The 21,473-nt window shown below is 37.8% G+C and overlaps 1 protein-coding gene across 21 annotated transcripts in view; it reads left to right on the top strand.

Annotated features, from left to right (window-relative positions):
* HTR1F (5-hydroxytryptamine receptor 1F) overlaps nucleotides 1–21,473 on the top strand; it is a 160,153-nt gene that overhangs the window by 98,534 nt on the left and 40,146 nt on the right. For 17 of the 21 annotated variants that reach the window (XM_072806501.1, XM_072806498.1, XM_072806497.1 and 14 more), the window contains 2 exons: nucleotides 14,706–14,792; nucleotides 15,564–15,737. The exons of 2 other annotated variants lie outside the window; for them this stretch is intronic. The gene's annotated coding sequence lies outside the window, so the exon portion shown is untranslated. Of the gene's footprint in view, nucleotides 1–9,084; nucleotides 9,126–14,705; nucleotides 14,793–15,563; nucleotides 15,738–21,473 lie in introns of those variants that run through there. 2 more of the 21 variants (XM_072806503.1, XM_072806489.1) reach the window with 2 other exon arrangements.

The raw sequence follows: 21,473 nt of genomic DNA, 5'->3' as shown, positions 1-21,473 counted from the left end.
CAGGTGGGCTAATTGTGTAGTCTTAGCTTTTGGAACGGTAGAGCCCAAAATTCATCTTCAGTTTCCTAGTCCTAGCCTTGTTTTCATTTTAATACATAGAAATGAGGCCCAGCAATAATAAATCACTTGAAGACGTAAGGAAGTTACTTAGCCTTCATACGTTTTGTCTCATGCTGATGCTTTTCCTATAAGCACAGAGACAATGAGTAACAATCAGTTGGCATATGTCATAAAGCTAAATCATAATTCAGGCCTTAGGAGGTTAACTACTAGTAAGATTAATGTAATATATTATTGCAATATGATTCCGTTCTCTAATATTCTAGTTATTTCGAAAAAAATAAGGTGGGCAGCCCAGGTGGCTCAGCGGTTTAGCGCCGCCTTCTGTCCAGAGTGTGATCCTGGAGTCCCACATTGGGCTCCCTGCATGGAGCCGGCTTCTCCCTCTGCCTGTCTCTCTCTCTCTCAATCCCTCTCTCTCTCTCTCATTGTCTCTCATGAATAAATAAATAAATAATCTTAAAAAAAATAATAAGGTACCTACCATGTGCTAGTTTGGCTGGTGTAACTACAGAGATAGGGTAGCTGACCACTCTCCCGCCCCTTTGTGGATTCTGTATTTCATTTTACCTGTTTTTTTTAATACTTTTGATTTATACACATATTTTTATTCATTAATCTGATTTACTTACCTGCTGAAATTCTTTTTATAAAAATGTCAATTAATAACTCAGAGAAAGGGATCCCTGGGTGGCGCAGCGGTTTGGCGCCTGCCTTTGGCCCAGGGCGCGATCCTGGAGACCCCGGATCGAATCCCACGTCAGGCTCCCGGTGCATGGAGCCTGCTTCTCCCTCTGCCTATGTCTCTGCCTCTCTCTCTCTCTCTCTATGTGACTATCATAAATAAATAAAATTAAAAAAAATTTAAAAAAAAAAAATAACTCAGAGAAAGTCAAATTGTATTTTAAAAATAGATGTTTGAAAGGCTAATTTAGCAGTTATTTCTGTGGCAAAGCCTTGGTTTACTGTGTGTGTTTTCCCTCCTTAAGAAATAACATCAGTCCCTTTACAAGAGAACTATTTCCCTTTTTGTTCTGAAATTGTAACAAGATTTTGCTGTGAGAAACAAAACATGAAATACACTGAATATGCTTCAGGAAGTACGTACTGACATTAAATTTTCTGTAACAGAGCTAATTGCTATCATCTGTGGTCCACTTTTAGCCTTATGAATTTTTCATTCATCAAAATTAATATAAATAACACAAGAAACATTGCCTTTGACAATGCTTGCCAAGCCAAATAAAATATTAAGGAAACCAAATCAACTTATCTTCTCAGACTCAGTAACAAAGGAAAAAATGCCCTAAGTATTTTTATGTTATCAACATTGTAATATATGCATATTTTAGGTGCACTTTCCTTTGACCACAATAAATACTATCAGAATTCTATCATTAATACAGCTTTTTAAAAATGTTCACACTTGTCTATTCTTGGTGGCCAATTCCTTGGTTTTTGTCTTATTTGTAACAAAATGGAAACCTGTTAATTTACAAAGGACCTAGTTGTACATTATAAAAATTAAAACTCATCCAGGAAAGTTATACATTCAATACTCTTTTACTAAGTAAATTTTATTGTTAGCTATTTGCTCAACGGATATACTCAATATATACACCCTTGTATTCTCCAAAGGAAAAATAGGAGAAGGCCCTCAGCAGCTTTATTTGTAATAAATCAAAACTGAAAACAGCCCATGTCCATCAATAGTAGAATGGATTACTTGTGGTATATTCATATAATATACAGCAGTAAAAAAAAAACTACCATTGCATGCAATCATATGTATATCACAATTATAATGTGGAGCAAAAGAAGCCAAGTACAATAGAATACATACATGCATATCACATGTTTCCATTTATATAAAATTCAAACACCAGCAAGCTAGTACAGTGATGGAATGAGAACAGTGATTACCTTTAGTAAGGGGGAGTGATAATGTCTGGGAGGACACAGGGAACCTTTTCAGGTGCTTACAGTGTTGTTCTACAGCCTGATCTGAGAAGTGGTTTATGATATGTTTATTTTATAAAAATCCATAAAGCTGTACACTGATAATTTGTTTAATTTTTAATTAGTTATTTCATAAAAATATTTGTCCAAAAAAAAAGAAAAGGAAATTGGTGCCATTTACATTAAGTATAATGTAATGTAATGGTCTAGACTTACCTAACATTCCCTACTCAAAACCTGACTTTTTTCTCTTTTGTCCACTGTCTCTTGATTTTTAAAACATACCTTTCTTTTCTCTCATGGGGATATAGGTTGAGATCATAGGCTGTGACAAAAATTTTGTGTGGCCCTCACAAATAAAAGTGTTATAAAACAGATTGTACAAAGATTGGATTCCTTCCATGACAATATTGACTATCATCAAAAATTCCTTAGATGGATTTCTTCTAAAGAGTGCTATAATTGTGGCTATTTTGAACAAGTAGGAGAGCAATGCAAATCCCATTCAAGAACTTGGAGGCATAACCTTTTCTATTTTTAAAGACTTTATAAGCTCAACTGTGGATTTAAGGATGCACAGTTGGGTGATAAACCACAAAGAACTACAGGGATTTGATATCTGTGGAAGTCAACAAACTGGAAGGAGAATAAGAGCCATAATTGTGATTGGGAGCAAAGAGGGGCTTCTAGGATGGATGGCAAAATCCTCTTTCTTGACCTAGATGAGGGATACAAGAGTGGTCACCTTAAAACATTGAATGGGACACCTGGGCGGCTCAGTGGTTGAGCCTCTGCCTTTGGATCAGGGTGTGATCCGGGAGAGATGGAGTCCTACATCGGGCTCCCCACAGGGAGCCTGCTTCTCCTTCTGCCTGTGTCTCTGCCTCTCTCTGTCTCTTATGAATGAATAAATAAATAAAATTTTTAAAGAACAACTCATTGAAGTATATATTTGTTTTGTGTTTGACAATAAAAATTTTAAAATAAAGTAAAATGCTTACGTTTTCACTTGAAAAAAAAAAGTATCCTGATATAAGATTCAGGGGAAAAAGTACCAAAGACTATAGTGGCAGACTAACTTTTCAAAACTGGTCTTCTGTAACTCAGACTCATTTAAGCTGTTTATTATAGGGTCTCATGAAGCTTATTTGTCCTTTTCTATCTGTATTGATAGCAAACTATATGTTGTGTTTACTAGAAATAACACTAATTGAACAAGTCATGATAGGACTGCTATGCCAAAATTGTCTACTCACATTCAGCATTGAAAAAATCCTTTTCTGTTGACAGTCTACTGATAATGTTGCTCAGTGAGCTGTTTTAGTTTTAATTAGTAGGAATGAAGAGTTAATGACATTTTTAATCAAATGATTTGAACATAAGATTTAAGTAGCTATGTTTTCATAATAAAAAATAATAAGTTGTCCAAAACAAAATTGATTTGCAAGATCTTTTTAAGCCATAGCAAATTTTTCAGATGCTTTGAAGGTAAAAATAACCATCATGACCATTTATTCTAAAAACAACTGTTACATATCCATCATGAGAATGCACTAGTCTAGGTTAAAAGGTATGCGAGAAAGAAGGAAGAAGTAAAGTAAATAAATAACTATATTGGAAGCAAGGGAATAAAGCAAACCATAATACTAGCAGTAAACCTAGGTAAATAACAATGTGGTTTCTGAAAGACTGTTAGCATAAAAGAGGTGGAATTCGGGCACCTAGGTGGCTCAGTCTGTTAAGCATCTAACTTCGGCTGAGGTCTTGATCCCAGGGCCTGGGATGGAGCCCTGAGTGGTGGGCTCCCTGCTCAGGGGGGGACCCTGCCTCTCCCTCTCTCTCTATCTGCCACTCTCCCTGCTTGTGTTCTCTCTCTCTCTCTCTCTCTGTAAAATAAATAAATAACCTACAAAAAAAAGCAGTGGAATAAATAGCAAAGAAATAGATCATTTTTAATATGATTTTTAAATCAAAATATAGAGTCATAAATAGCCTGACTAAATATTGAGGTATAAATTAGTGTAGGTTTCTGGAAGCAATTTGAATGTGTTTTAAATTGCTTCTTTTAAGTTTGCTCTCATACACTTTTTTTTTTTTTAGGGACAGGATATCTATACATTTTTTAAAAGAATTTTTTATTGTAGTTAAATTTGCAAACATACAGCATAACACCCAGTGCTCATCCCACCAAGTGCCCCCCTCACTGCCCATCACCCAGTTACCCCAACCCCCGAACCACTTTCCCTTAAACTACCCCTTGTTCATTTCCCAGAGTTAGGTGTCTCTCATGTCCTGTCACCCTCACTGATATTTTCACTCATTTTCTCTCCTTCCCCTTTATTCCCTTTCACTATTTTTTATATTCCCCAAATGAATGAGACCATATAATGTTTGTCCTTTTCCGATTGACATATTTCACTCAGCATAATACCCTCCAGGTCCATCCACGTTGAAGCAAATGGTGGGTATTTGTCGTTTCTAATGGCTGAGTAAGATTCCATTGTATACATAAACCACATCTTCATTATCCATTCATCTTTCGATGGAAACCGAGGCTCCTTCCACAGTTTGGCTACTGTGGACATTGCTGCTAAAACATCGGGGTGCAGGTGTCCTGGCATTTTACTGCATCTGTATATTTGGGGTAAATCCCCAGCACTGCAATTGCTGGGTCATAGGGCAGTTCTAGTGTTAACTCTTTGAGGAACCTCTGCACAGTTCTCCAGAGTGGCTGCACCAGTTCACATTCCCACCAACAGTGCAAGAGGGTTCCCCTTTCTCCACTTCCTCTGCAACATTTGCTGTTTCTTGTCTTGTTAATTTTCCCCATTCTCACTGGTGTGAGGTGGGATCTCATTGTGGTTTTGATTTGTATTTCCCTGATGGCAAGTGATGCAGAGCATTTTCTCACGTGCATGTTGGCCATGTCTATGTCTTCCTCTGTGAGATTTCTCTTCATGTCTTTTGCCCATTTCATGATTGGATTGTTTGTTTCTTTGGTGTTGAGTTTAATAAGTTCTTTATAGATCTTGGAAACTAGCCCTTTATCTGATAGGTCATTTGCAAATATCTTCTCCCATTCTGTAGGTTGTCTTTGAGTTTTGTTGACTGTATCCTTTGCTGTGCAGAAGCTTTTTATCTTGATGAAGTCCCAATAATTCATTTTTGCTTTTGTTTCTCTTGCCTTTGTAGATGTGTCTTGCAAGAGGTTGCTGTGGCCAAGTTCAAAAATGGTGTTGCCTGAGTTCTCCTCTAGGATTTTGATGGAATCTTGTCTCACATTTAGATCTTTTATGCATTTTGAGTTTATCTTTGTGTATGGTGTAAGAGAATGGTCTAGTTTCATTCTTCTGCATGAGGATGTCCAATTCTCCCACCACCATTAATTGAAGAGACTCTCTTTTTTCCAGTGGATAGTATTTCCTGCTTTGTTGAATATTAGTTAACCATAAAGGTCCACTTCTGGATTCTGTTCCATTGATCTATGTGTCTGTTTTTGTGCCAGTACCATACTGTCTTGATGATCACAGCTTTGTAGTACAACTTGAAATCTGGGATTGTGATGCCCCTGGCACTGGTTTTCTTTTTCAATATTCCCCTGGCCTTCAGGGTCTTTTCTGATTGCACACAAATTTTAAGATGATTTGTTCCAACTCTGAAGAAAGTCCATGGTATTTTGACAGTGATTGCATTAAATGTGTAAATTGCTCTGGGTAGCATTGACATTTTCACACTATTAATTCTTCCAATCCATGAGCATGGAATATTTTTCCATCTCTTTGTGTCTTCCTCAATTTCTTTCAGAAGTGTTCTGTAGTTTTTAGGGTATAGATCCTTTCCCTCTTTGGTTAGGTTTATTCCTAGGTATCATATGCTTTTGGGTGCAATTGTAAATGGGGTTGCCTCCTTAATTTCTCTTTCTTCAGTCTCATTGTGAGTGTATAGAAATGCCACTGATTTCTGGGCACTGATTTTGTACCCTGCCGCACTGCCGAATTACTGTATGAGTTCTAGCAATCTTGGGGTGGAGTCTTTTGTGTCTTCTATGTACAGTATCACGTCATCGGCGAAGAGGGAGAGTTTGACTTCTTCTTTGCCAATTTGAATGCCTTTGATTTCTTTTTGTTGCCCGATTGCTGAGGCTAGGACTTCCAGTACTATGTTGAATAGCAGTGGTGAGAGTGGACATCCCTGTCGTGTTCCTGAACTTAGGGGAAGGCTCCCAGTGTTTCCCCATGAAGAATGATATTTGCTATGGGATTTTTGTAGATGGCTTTTAAGATGCTGAAGAATATTCCCTCTATCCCTACACTCTGAAGAGTTTTGATCAGGAATGGATGCTGTATTTTGTCAAATGCTTTCTCTCTATCTATTGAAAGGATATCATTCTCGTTTTTTATCTTGTTGATATGTCTATCACGTTGATTGCTTTACGAGTGTTGAACCAGCCTTGCATCCCGGGGATAAATCCCACTTGGTCATGGTGAATAATCTTCTTAATGTATTGTTGGATCCTACTGGCTAGTATCTTGTTGAAAATTTTTGCATCTGTGTTCATCGGGGATATTGGTCTATAATTCTCCTTTTTGGTGGGGTCTTTGTCTGGTTTTGGAATTAAAGTGATGCTGGCCTCATAAAACAAGTTTGGAAGTATTCCGTCCCTTTCTATCTTTTGGAAAGCTTTAGTAAATAGGTATTGTTTCTTCTCTAAACGTTTGATAGAATTCCCCTGGGAAGCCATCTGGCCCTGGACTTTTGTATCTTGGGAGGTTTTTGATGACTGTTTCAAATACCCCCCTGGTTATCGGCCTGTTAAGGTTTTTTATTTCTTCCTGTTCCAGTTTTGATAGTTTGTGGTTTTCCAGAAATGTGTCCATTTCTTCTAGATTGCCTAATTTATTGGCATATAGCTGCTCATAATATGTTTTTAAAATCATTTGTATTTCCTTGGTATTGGTGGTGATCTCTCCTTTTTCGTTCATGATTTTATTAATTTGAGTCTTTTCTTTTTAATAAGGCTGGCTAATGGTTTATCTATCTTATTACTTCTTTCAAAGAACCAACTCCTGGTTTTGTTGATCTGTTCTACAGTTCTTCTGGTCTCTATTTCATTGAGTTCTGCTCAAATCCTTATTAACTCTCCTCTTCTGCTTAGTGTAGGTTTTTTTTTTGTTTTTTTGTTTTTTGTTTTTTGTTTTTTTTTTAGTGTAGGTTTTATTTGCTGTTCTTTCTCCGGTTTCTTTACTGTGAGGTTAGCTTGTGTATTTGAGTTTTTTCCAATTTTTTGACAGATGCTTGTATTGGCATGTATTTCCATCTTAGGACCACCTTTGTTGTATTCCAAAGATTTTGAATGGTTGTATCTTCATATCCATTAGTTTCCATGAATCTCTTTTATTCTTCTCTAATTTCCTGATTGGCCCATTCATCTTTTAGTAGGATACTCTTTAACCTCCATGTGTCTGAGTTTCTTCCAAATTTCTTCTTGTGGTTGCGTTCTAGTTCCAAAGCATTGTGGTCTGAAAATATGAAGGGAACAATCCCAATCATTTGGTATCAATTGAGACCTGATTTGTGACCCAGTATGTAGTCTATTCTGGAGAAAGTTCCATGTGCACTGAGAAGAATGTGTATTCAGTTATGTTCTGATGGAAATTTCTGTAGATATCTGTGAAATCCATCCGGTCCAGTGTATCATTTAAAGCTCTTGTTTCTTTGGAGATGTTGTGCTTAGAAAATCTGTCATTTGCAGAAAGTGCTGTGTTGCAGTCTCCCAGTATTAGGTTATTATTATTTAAGTATGTCTTTACTTTGAATATTAATTGATTGATATACCTGACAGCTCCCACATTAGGGGAATAAATATTCATGATTATTAGGTCTTCTTGTTGGATAGATCCTTTAAGTATGATACAGTGTCCCTCTTCATCTCTTACTACAGTCTTTGGGATAAACTTTAATTTATCTGATATAAGGATGGCTACCCCTGCTTTCTTTTGTGGACCATTTGAATGTTAGATCGTTCTCCAATCTTTTATTTCAGACTGTAGGTGTCCTTATGTATACAATGAGTCTATGTAAACAGTAAATAGATGGGTCTTGCTTTTTTATCCAGTCTGAAACCCTACGCCTTTTGATCAGGTCATTAAGCCCATTCAAGTTCAGAGTAACTATTGAAAGATATGAATTTACGGTCATCATAATACCTATTCAGTCCCTGTGCTTGTGGATTATTTATTTAGGCTTCCTCTTTCTTTGAGAGTCCTCCTTCATATTTCTTGCAGAGCTGGTTTGGTGGTCACATATTCTTTCAGTTTCTGCCTATCTTGGAAGTTCTTTATCTCTCTTTCTATTCTGAATGACAGCCTTGCTGGATAAAATATTCTTGGTTGCATATTCTTCTTATTTAGGACCCTGAATATATCCTGCCAGTCCTTTCTGGCCTGCCAGGTCTCTGTGGAGAGGTCTGTTGTTATTCTGATACTTCTCCCCATAAATGTTAAGGATCTCGTGTCTCTTGCTACTTTAGGGATCTTCTCTTTATCTTTGGAATTTGCAAGTTTCACTATTAAATTCGAGGTGTTTGACGGTTTTTATTGATTTTAGGGGGGGAACTCTCTATCTCCTGGATCTGAATGCCTGTTTCCCTTCCCAAGTTAGGGAAGTTCTCAGCTATGATTTGTTCAAATACAGTTTCTGGACCTCTGTCCCTTTCGGCGCCCTCGGGAACCCCAACTGAACGTATATTTTTCCTTCTGAGGTTGTCATTTATTTCCCTTAACCTATCCTCATGATCTTTTCATTGTTTGTCTCTTTTTTCCTCAGCTTCCTTCCTTGCCATCAACTTGTCTTCTATGTTGCTCACTCATTCTTCTACCTCTTTAATTCTCATCGTTTGGATTGCATCTCATTTAATTGATTTTTAATTTTGGCCTGATTAGATCTAAATTATGCAGTCATGAAGTCTCTTGAATCCTTTATGCTTTTTTCTAGAGCCTCCAGTAGCTTCATAATTGTGCTTCTGAATTGGCGTTCTGACATTGAATTGTAATCCAAAGTTTGTAACTCTGTGGGAGAGAGGACTGTTTCTGATTCTTTCTTTTGTGGTGAGTTTTTCCTTCTAGTTATTTTGCTCAGTGCAGGGTGGCCAAAAACAAGTTGTACTGGAAAGAGGAGAAAAAGAGAGAAAAAAGAAATAAAGGGGTGGGGGCCGAACAAACAGAAAAAAAAAAAAAGACATGGGGGAGTATCCTCTGATTCTATATACTGTAAATCCCTTGACTTCCCCTGGAACTTTCCAGTGCTGCTTGGTCAATAACTTGCTTTTCCCCTGTCCTTCTAGGTGGTCTTCTGGGGGAGGGGCCTTCTGTGATGATTCTCAGGTGTGTGCCCCTGGAGGAGCTGCCCAGCCCCCTGCCAGGTGCACAGCTCAGTGGGAGCTGTTTATCCTGTGAGGCCCCTCTTCCCTGGGGCCTCACTCTGTCCCAGGCACAGGGTGACACCAGGAGGAACCACACCACGGGTGGAGGCCAGGTCTCTAGCCCTGGGGGCAGCTCTCGCAGTAACTATCGCTGTGTACTGCTTGGGATTGCCGGGTGGCAGGACAGTCCTCACCATCGTGGGCCCTCCCTGCCTCCGCCTTTCCTGGGGGAGTGAAGGATCACCTGCTGTGTCTCCTAGTGCCCCGGGATCTGGGGCCTGTTCTGCTGCAATAGCGCTCCGGGCGCGGCTCCCCAAGGCAGCAGGGCACCGCCCCCTCGGCCCGGAGCCCGCACCTGCCCCACCGGCTTCTCCCGAGGCCCCGCCGGCCGCGTGCTCCAGCCCTTCACTGAGATTTCCCGCAGCGTGGGGCGTGCTTTCTCCCCGGGGCACTTCCTCTATTAGTGACTCCGGGAAACTGGAGGCTTCACTGACCCTCCTGCCATTCGGCTCAATTTCCCTGCTAAGCGCCTTTCAGTCCAGGAAGAAACCGGTGTGGATTTTTTTAAAGTTCCTGCTTCTCTGGGGCTGGGCTCTCCGGTCCCGGAGCCTCTCGCCACCCCGCCTTAGCCCGGCCTCGTGGGGGCCTTCCCCCACTTGATTCTTTTTTTAAAAAAATATTTTATTTATTTATTAATGAAAGACAGAGGAGAGAGAAAGAGAGAGAGAGAGAGAGAGAGGGAGAAGCAGGCTCCATGCAGTGGCCTGACGTGGGACTCCATCCGGGACCCCAGGATCATGCCCTGGGCCGAAGGCGGGGGCTAAACCGCTGAGCCACCCAGGGATCCCCCCTTGATTCTTTTTTATTTTATTTTTTTTCCACCTTGTTAGAAGTGAAAACCCTTCTCTCTGTAGCGTTCCAGCTGTTCTCTCTTTAAATCTCAGGTCGAATTCATAGGTTTTCAGTATGATTTGAAAGTAATCTAGGTAAGTTGGTGGAGCCAGGTGAGTTGAGGCACCTACTCCTCTGCCATCTTACCACCATTTATATGTTTTGTGGATTGTTTCTCATACTGTGGCTTGTAATTTTACTCTGTAAGTATAAAGCCATTATCACAACTGGAGAAAATTAGCAATATATTTATATTCTTATCTAATATGCACAACAAATTTAAATCTCTCCAATTGTCAGATAAGTGCTATTTGCACCTTTAAAAATTTTTTTTGTAGTTCACTATCCAATGAGTTCAGGCATAGCATTTAACTGTTATTAGTTTTTTTTTTTCAAATAAACTTTTCATCTCTTGAAATACCTTCTATTTTTCACTCAAAGGAATTCTTGTATAGTGATCACTAACTGTGGATTAATTCAAGTTAATTGGATTAACTCAAATCTGGAATATTTTGAGTTGAGAAGGCAATTATGGTTATTCCTTCTAATTTTGATATTTTAATTTGTTAAATATTGTTATGTCTTTTAACACATGCACTGGTTTCTATGGACACCAGAAATAGTTATTCAACACATAAAATTAACTCAGTCTACCAGATGGTTACAGAAGTACAAAGTCAATTTTTTTTTTAGTACAAAGTCAATTTAAGGTAAGACTGTAAAGTACAAGGACTTTCAAAATTGATATTAGCACAGTGCTTTAGAACTTAAAATGTTCTTTGATATGTTATCTCATTTGAATCCTCAGTAGGGGATTTTAAAAATCTCTATTTTTTTAAAGGTTTTATTTATTTATTCATGAGAGAGAGAGAGAGAGAGGCAGAGACACAGGTAGAGAGAGAAGCAGGCTCCATGCAGGGAGCCTGATGTGGGACTCCATCCTAGGTCTCCCAGGATTATACCCCGGAGCCAAAAGTTGAGCTAAATTGCTGAGACATCCGGGCTGCCCTAAAAATCCCTATCTTAAACAAAAGAAGAAACTGAGCTTCAAGAGAGTTTTTTTTTTAAGATTTTATTTATTTATTCATGAGAGACACAGAGAGAAAGAGAGAGAGGTAGAGACACAGGGAGAAACAGGCTCCATGGAGGGAGCCCAACGTGGGACTCAATCCTGGGTCTCCAGGATCAGGCCCTGGGCTGAAGGCGGCGCTAAACCGCTGAGCCACCAGGGCTGCCTAGCTTCAAGAGAGTTAAAAGAATTACCAATATCTTACAGTTGGTAGGTGCATTGCGCTTGGCTTATAACATTATAAATACCTGCGGAATATTTAATTAAAGTGGGAAAATATAATACATTTTCTGACTGCAAAACCTTACTTTGGTAAGGGATTTGGTTTTATTTTTGGAAAATAACTTCTCACTACTTTTCCTTCATTTTATAATTAATTAAATTATTTATATTTCCACTGCTTTTATTTTCAAGATCTAGATTTACTGTTGGTATACCAATAAGACTTGGCTTTTCCTTATTGTTGCATTCATTGTAGCTACCAACATGGTCTGAATGGCAAATACCTTAACTATTGAACCTTGCTTTCAGGCATAGCTGATTTTTGTTAGCCTAATTTTCATTCCTAAAATCTAAATCCATCATGTCCCTGTTTACCTCTGGTCAACAAACTAATATAAAAAATAAGACATCTTATATTTCTGAACTCACACATTGCATTATTGCAATAAAAATGGATGTACCTTCACTACATTATTCCCGATAGAGCTGCTCTGGGGAGCTGTTAGACTGGGATGGTTCTTTTTCACTGCCCGCTTTCTTGGCACCTGGAAGTGATAAATACACAAAATGTGTATTTCCTTCTCCCTCTTCACAAGTCACGGTTTTCTGTTTCTTCTCCTGATGAACAGTGGTCTTGCCTATTATCTCACAGGAGGAAAAGATAAATGGGCAAATGAAGAACGAAAGGGCTAAAACCAAAGCACAAAGTGAGGAGAATCAAAACCCATGGAAGGCAGTTAATTTCAGCAGTGTTTTTAGTGGGGAGCAAGCTTACATATGCGCTATGGTAAACAGCAAGATTTATTTCCGGTATATGAATCTACTGTATAAGTGAGTTGTATCCGTCCAAGTGGAAATAGTCATTTTTAGTGATATAAGAAATCATTTAATCATGAAATTTAAAAAAGTATATAAATAAGTGATCCAAAGTCTTCTAAAATTATGATTTGGAACTGTTATAGCCATCCAAATAAAGCATATTCTATTTACAAATTTCACCATATAGCTGAAGAAAGCATTTATGTATTTTTCAATTAGAAGCAAATGAAGATTATCTAACTACAGATATGTGTATATACAATTTAAGACACAGAAAATGATTATACAAAATTATTTACTAAAGCACTAGAGGAGATTATTTACACATTGCATGAGTACCTCTGATGCAAAATTTAAAAAATCCTTTAAAATTAATGCACTGTAGAATTACCATCTGTAAAATTAACTGACATTAATGTGTATTCAAGTCATTGAGGGCTTATTTTCTCTGCACTGTTCCTGGTCTTATTTACTTTTGTATCTCCAGTATCCAGCACTATGATCCGCTTAGGTAGACATCAATAAATATCTGTTGCAAAATAAATGAATAAATGCAACAATTCAGTTGAAGTATTTGCAAATCCTGATTGGTATGTGTACAAATAGAAGGGAAAATCTGAATAAATTTGCACCATAAAGGCTCATATTCATTTTTTCTTTATTTTTTCAAAGAGCAAGTAGTTTTACAAAATATACTATTTGATATTTCCAAATGTAATATAGCATTTGGGGTTTCCAAATAGTCTAGAATACAAAGATTAATGATCAATGTTTCATAACAAGAGGCCCACAGAATAGGAGACATTTAAGTAAACTAATAATTAGAATATTATGAGTGTCTGATAGACCAAATGGGGGTGCTATGGGAACATATAAAAAAGATACATAGCTGAGACTGTGCTGAGAAATGGCAGACAGGAAAAATAATGTTCCAAGAAGTTTTGTCTATATACATATCCTAAGTTGATCTACTGTCTAAAGTAAAGTACCTGGTTTATCTAAAGTCCCTATTCAACTTAACAGTTACCACTCACTTGCAGAGAGTACCTTATAAGGGACTCATAGACATAAACGCCAAGGGTCAACTTCATGTTGAAAATCTATCAATAACCAACTTTATCCACTTAGGTACTCTCATTCCAGTAATGCCAAAGAAATATGAATATATGAATGTGATTATATTGCTGTGAAATGGACTCATATAAGCTCATGCCTTAAAATGTGAAATGAATATATCTTCTTTTTGAAAAAGCAAAGAGTAAATAATATTTTTCAAGTTAAAGTATTCATGACCTTGTAGAACTTGCATTACATATAAGTTAAGCCAGTATTATTACTTAATACCTTGCTTTGAGGCAGAGCTCCAAAAAAACCATAATTCTTAAGATAAATTATAATCTCCTCACATAAAAGAATATAAGTTATATCCAATCAATATACTTAAACAATAGGTGCTTTGTCATTTTCAATTTTGTTTTAGGCTGTTTTGCTGTCACCAACAAATTATGGTGTTCTCATATGTCATATTTTTTCCTTAATTTTAACGATTCCTCTGAACATCCAGCAGTAAATATCTATTAGTGAATTTTCTTCAAATAAGAAAGATAAGCTTACTTTGTCAGTGATAAGGAAAAGTTCAGGTGTGTATATATGTAGAATTATATTAAAAGCCAAGTATTGAACTATGGAGGATATCATGTGATATAGTAAATTAAAAACATAAGGAAAGGAATAATCAAAGATGGAAAAGGGGAAGCAAGAGAGAGTAGTAGTATTTCAACTTGTAAGAGTTCCAAGTTATAATAGGTGTCAACAGGATTTGAAATAAAAAAAGGATCATTTTAAGTTGTCAAGAAAAGAGAAAAAAGCATAATACTTGAGAGTGATGTCATTACGTATTTGGAGGATGAGTAGGGGTAGTAGATTTTAAGGGCTTAAAATAATTTTTTAAAAAGATTTACTTATTTATTTATTCGTGATAGACAGAGAGAGAGTGAGAGAGAGAGAGAGGCAGAGACAAAGACAGAGGGAGAAGCAGGCTTCATGCCAGGAATCTGACGCCCGACTCAATCCCGGGACTCCAGGATCGCGCCCTGGGCCAAAGGCAGGCACTAAGCCACTGAGCCACCCAGGGTTCCCCTAAAAGAATTTTTATATAGAGGTATAAAAGGAAGTGTAGAGAATTTCCAGGAAGAATCATGAAGGCTGCTTAGAGAAAGCTGAATAGGACATTCTTTTCTCATTTTCTTCTTTCTCTTACTGCAGGCCTGGATGACAGTGCAATAGCTGGAGCTGTGGTTGCTATCTTAGACCAAAGAGTAACGTTGAAGATAAAACCAAGAACTAAGGAAGGTAGAACAGAAAGATAAAGCTTGGATTTTTGGAGGCGCTGTGGTTCTACTCTATGGGCCCTAGATTTCAAGCTCAGCTTCTTTTATGTAAAAGAAAATTTAATTGTCATGTTTAAGGAAATATTTTTTTATTTATCTTTTACACCTGAACTTAACCATCTCACAGAGACTGATGCTCTATCTCTAGGGCTCTTAAATTTCTAGAGCATCAATAGTGAACTTCTAAAAGGAAAGACATAGGGAAACTACACTTTGATGATTTGATGATTTTTTTCTTTCACTGTTAGTGAAAGAAAAAATATATATATATGTGGTCTTGAAGAAAGATTGTATGTGAAGACAGACTGGTGATATTCTGAAGCACATGAGCTAGGTTACATGTGGCAACAAACACCACAATTTCAGTGACTTAAAATCAACATGGATGATTGGGTGCTCTTTTCCAGGTAGTCTCTCCATATCATACGATGTCTGCTTTGCACAGAAGGGAAAGAATGGGCTAGACAGTTGGGCACCAGTGTTTATTGCTGATGACACATAATCTCCCCTCACATTTCATTTGTCAGACCATGACTGACCTTAAGGGGTAGGAAAATATAGTCTTCATCATACCCAGAAGTAGAAGAGAAGTAGAGATTGGGATTAGCTATATCTACTACCCTATGAAAATGTAAAAGAATCTATGTGAAAACATTTAATGCACAATAAAAATGCTTTTACCTTTCAGTTACAAAATTTGCCTATAATTACAGCAGTGTCTCCTTATCTGCAGTTTTGCTTTCCACAGTTTCAGTTACCACAATTGACCACAGTCTTGAAGCAGATCATCCTTCTGATGTATCCCCAGAAGATCAGTAGTGGTCTAATGCTACATCATACCCATGCTAATCACCTCACTTCACCTCATCATGTAGGCATGTTACTATCTCACATCAGCATAAGAAAGGTGAGTATAGTACAATAAGATATTTTGAGAGACAGAAACCACATTCATGTAACTTTTATTACAGTATGTTGCTATAAGTTTTTCCATTTTATTTTTGTTGGCCTCTTACTGTACCTAATTTATAAAGTACACTTTATCATAGATGTGTATGTATGGGAAGAATTATAGCATATATAGGGTTTGGTACGATTTGTGTTTTCAGGCATCCACTGGGGGTCTTGCAATGTGTCCCCTACAGATATGGGGGGTTACTGTAATTAAATTTTTTAAGAAAGGTTTTCTGCCATAAAGAAAAAGATAAAAGATTTCCAGATAAGAATTTCTACAGGACTAATCTCTCTTGGCAGGTATAAGGCAATTTGAGGAATAACAAGTCTCTTTGCCTGAGAAGAAGATGAGCATTAAATTCTAAGGATTCACAGGGACCTATGTGTTTTGTTCTTTCATTCATTTAGCAGACATGGATTTGGCATCTTTAAGTACAGTTCACATAAGACTTATGGAAACTAGAGCATAGGGAAAAGGACACAGGGTATGAGAAGGGAAATGGACATAACTCTAAATATTTCTAGAATTCTCTCATAATTTCATTCAGAATATAGCAACTATATTACAGCCTTCAAATACATTTAAGCTATCCGATGCTTCTTGGAAACTAATTACATCATCATGACTAAAATATTGCAGTTCCCATTTGGGGAATTTTTAAAGTAATATTTAAATAAACAAATTAGAGTTCTCTGTGGATGGGATCCTGAGAAGACTTCCCTGACCAGATGATGCTAGTTAACTACATAAACATTTCAAACATTTCCTAGCAATAACACAACAATGTGGCTATTTTTCACAAAACACAAGATTCACTGGCATTTTAATCCAAGAGTCATCAATTTCATTCCTTTTGTTTCCTGAAAATGGTAGTTATTGAATTGCTCTAAGTAGCAGAATCTCTTATGACAGAATCAGAGCATCTTTTAAAAGAATAAATTGAGGGATCCCTGGGTGGTGCAGCGGTTTGGCGCCTGCCTTTGGCCCAGGGCACGATCCTGGAGACCCGGGATCGAATCCCACATCAGGCTCCCGGTGCATGAAGCCTGCTTCTCCCTCTGCCTATGTCTCTGCCTCTCTCTCTCTCTGTGACTATCATAAATAAATAAAATAAATAAAAGTTAAAAAAAATAAAGCTACTGGAGGCTCTAGAAAAAAGCATAAAGGATTCAAGAGACTTCATGACTGCATAATTTAGATCTAATCAGGCCAAAATTAAAAATCAATTAAATGATTTGCAATCCAAACGGGAGGTCCTAACGATGAGAATTAACAAGGTAGAAGAATGAGTGAGCAACATAGAAGACAAGTTGATGGCAAGGAAGGAATTTGAGGAAAAAAGAGACAATTAAAAGATCATGAGGATAGGTTAAGGGAAATAAATGACAGCCTCAGGAGGAAAAATCTACCTTCAATTGGGGTTCCCGAGGGCGCCGAAAGGGACAGAGGTCCAGAAACTGTATTTGAACAAATCATAGCTGAGAACTTCCCTAATCTGGGAGAGGAAACAGGCATTCAGATCCAGGAGATAGAGAGGTTGCCCCCTAAAATCAATAAAAACCGTTCAACACCTGAATTTAATAGTGAAACTTGCAAATTCCAAAGATAAAGAGAAAATCCTAAAAGCAGCAAGAGACACGAGATCCCTAACGTTTATGGGGAGAAGTATCAGAATAACAACAGACCTCTCCACAGAGACCTGGCAGGCCAGAAAGGACTGGCAGGATATATTCAGGGTCCTAAATAAGAAGAACATGCAACCAAGAATATTTTATCCAGCAAGGCTGTCATTCAGAATAGAAAGAGAGATAAAGAGCTTCCAAGATAGGCAGAAACTGAAAGAATATGTGACCACCAAACCAGCTCTGCAAGAAATATGAAGGAGAACTCTCAAAGAAAGAGGAAGCCTAAATAAATAATCCACAAGAACAGGGACTGAATAGGTAATATGATGACACTAAATTCATATCTTTCAATAGTAACTCTGAACGTGAATGGACTTAATGACCTGATCAAAAGGCGCAGGGTTTCAGACTGGATAAAAAAGCAAGACACATCTATTTGCTGTCTACAAGAGACTCATTTTAGATGTAAGGACATCTACAGCCTGAAAATAAATGGTTGGAGAACCATTTACCATTCAAATGGTCCTCAAAAGAAAGCAGGGGTAGCCATCCTTACATCAGATAAATTAAAGTTTATCCCAAAGACTGTAGTAAGAGATGAAGAGGGACATTATATCATACTTAAAGGATCTATCCAACAAGAAGACCTAACAATCATGAATATATATGCCCCGAGTGTGGGAGCTGCCAAGTATATCAATCAATTAATTACCAAAGTTAAGACTTACTTAGATAATAACACACTTCTACTTGGTGGTTTGAACACAGCGCTTTATATAATCGACAGATCTTCTAAGCACATTTCCAAAGAAACAAGAGCTTTAAATGATACACTGGGCCAGATGGATTTCGCAGATATCTACAGAACTTTACATCCAAACGCAACTGAATACACATTCTTCTCAAGTACACATGGGACTTTCTCTGGAATACACTACCTACTGGGTCAGAAATCAGGTCTCAACTGTTACCAAAAGATTGGGATTGTCCCCTGCATATTTTCAGACCATAATGCTTTGAAACTAGAACTAAATCACAAGAAGTTTTGGATTGACTCTCTTTGAGTGACAGTAAGACAGGGCATCTGCCAACTCAAGTTTTAAAGGATTTCAAACACATGTAGGTTAAGGACCATCCTGCTAAAAGATGAAAGGGTCAACCAGGAAATTAGAGAAGAATTAAAAAGATTCATGGAAACTAATGAGAATGAAGATACAACTGTTCAAAATCTTTGGGATACAGCAAAAGAAGTCCTGAGGGGGAAATACATCCCAAAACAAGCATCCATCCACAAATTGGAAAGAACTCAAATACAAAAGCTAACCTTCCACCTAAGGGTGCTGGAGAAACAGCAAATAGATCCTACACCTAGCAGAGGAAGAGAATTAATAAAGATTCAGCAGAACTCAATGAAATAGAGACCAGAAGAACTGTAGAACAGATCAACAAAACCAGGAGTTGGTTCTTTGAAAGAATTAATAAGCCAGGCTTATTAAAAAAATGAGAGAAAAGACTCAAATTAATAAAATCATGAACGAAAAAGGAGAGATCACCACCAATACCAAGGAAATAAAATGATCTTAAAAACATATTATGAGCAGCTATATGCCAATAAATTAGGCAATCTAGAAGAAATGGACACATTTCTGGAAAACCACAAACTATCAAAACTGGAACAGGAAGAAATAAAAAACCTTAACAGGCCGATAACCAGGGGGGTATTTGAAACAGTCATCAAAAACCTCCCAAGATACAAAAGTCCAGGGCCAGATGGCTTCCCAGGGGAATTCTATCAAACGTTTAGAGAAGAAACAATACCTATTTACTAAAGCTTTCCAAAAGATAGAAAGGGACGGAATACTTCCAAACTTGTTTTATGAGGCCAGCATCACTTTAATTCCAAAACCAGACAAAGACCCCACCAAAAAGGAGAATTATAGACCAATATCCCCGATGAACACAGATGCAAAAATTTTCAACAAGATACTAGCCAGTAGGATCCAACAATACATTAAGAAGATTATTCACCATGACCAAGTGGGATTTATCCCCGGGATGCAAGGCTGGTTCAACACTCGTAAAGCAATCAACGTGATAGACATATCAACAAGATAAAAAACGAGAATGATATCCTTTCAATAGATAGAGAGAAAGCATTTGACAAAATACAGCATCCATTCCTGATCAAAACTCTTCAGAGTGTAGGGATAGAGGGAATATTCTTCAGCATCTTAAAAGCCATCTACAAAAATCCCATAGCAAATATCATTCTTCATGGGGAAACACTGGGAGCCTTCCCCTAAGTTCAGGAACACGACAGGGATGTCCACTCTCACCACTGCTATTCAACATAGTACTGGAAGTCCTAGCCTCAGCAATCGGGCAACAAAAAGAAATCAAAGGCATTCAAATTGGCAAAGAAGAAGTCAAACTCTCCCTCTTCGCCGATGACGTGATACTGTACATAGAAGACACAAAAGACTCCACCCCAAGATTGCTAGAACTCATACAGTAATTCGGCAGTGCGGCAGGGTACAAAATCAGTGCCCAGAAATCAGTGGCATTTCTATACACTCACAATGAGACTGAAGAAAGAGAAATTAAGGAGGCAACCCCATTTACAATTGCACCCAAAAGCATATGATACCTAGGAATAAACCTAACCAAAGAGGGAAAGGATCTATACCCTAAAAACTACAGAACACTTCTGAAAGAAATTGAGGAAGACACAAAGAGATGGAAAAATATTCCATGCTCATGGATTGGAAGAATTAATAGTGTGAAAATGTCAATGCTACCCAGAGCAATTTACACATTTAATGCAATCACTGTCAAAATACCATGGACTTTCTTCAGAGTTGGAACAAATCATCTTAAAATTTGTGTGCAATCAGAAAAGACCCTGAAGGCCAGGGGAATATTGAAAAAGAAAACCAGTGCCAGGGGCATCACAATCCCAGATTTCAAGTTGTACTACAAAGCTGTGATCATCAAGACAGTATGGTACTGGCACAAAAACAGACACATAGATCAATGGAACAGAATCCAGAAGTGGACCTTTATGGTTAACTAATATTCAACAAAGCAGGAAATACTATCCACTGGAAAAAAGAGAGTCTCTTCAATTAATGGTGGTGGGAGAATTGGACATCCTCATGCAGAAGAATGAAACTAGACCATTCTCTTACACCATACACAAAGATAAACTCAAAATGCATAAAAGATCTAAATGTGAGACAAGATTCCATCAAAATCCTAGAGGAGAACTCAGGCAACACCATTTTTGAACTTGGCCACAGCAACCTCTTGCAAGACACATCTACAAAGGCAAGAGAAACAAAAGCAAAAATGAATTATTGGGACTTCATCAAGATAAAAAGCTTCTGCACAGCAAAGGATACAGTCAACAAAACTCAAAGACAACCTACAGAATGGGAGAAGATATTTGCAAATGACCTATCAGATAAAGGGCTAGTTTCCAAGATCTATAAAGAACTTATTAAACTCAACACCAAAGAAACAAACAATCCAATCATGAAATGGGCAAAAGACATGAAGAGAAATCTCACAGAGGAAGACATAGACATGGCCAACACGCACATGAGAAAATGCTCTGCATCACTTGCCATCAGGGAAATACAAATCAAAACCACAATGAGATCCCACCTCACACCAGTGAGAATGGGGAAAATTAACAAGACAAGAAACAGCAAATGTTGCAGAGGAAGTGGAGAAAGGGGAACCCTCTTGCACTGTTGGTGGGAATGTGAACTGGTGCAGCCACTCTGGAGAACTGTGCAGAGGTTCTTCAAAGAGTTAAACTAGAACTGCCCTATGACCCAGCAATTGCAGTGCTGGGGATTTACCCCAAATATACAGATGCAGTGATTCGGCTGGACATCTGTCCCCCAGTGTATATAGCAGTAATGTCCACAATAGCAAAACTGTGGAAGGAGCCTCAGTGTCCATAGAAAGATGAATGGATAAAGTAGATGTGGTATATATACAATGGAATATTACTCAGCCATTAGAAACGACAAAGAACCACCATTTTCTTCAACAT

This window comes from Canis lupus, chromosome 30 (assembly GCF_048164855.1).
Source record: "Canis lupus baileyi chromosome 30, mCanLup2.hap1, whole genome shotgun sequence".
Lineage (NCBI taxonomy): Eukaryota > Metazoa > Chordata > Mammalia > Carnivora > Canidae > Canis > Canis lupus.
Note: the sequence above shows the minus strand (reverse complement) of the source record. Positions and strands in the feature narration are given on the sequence as shown.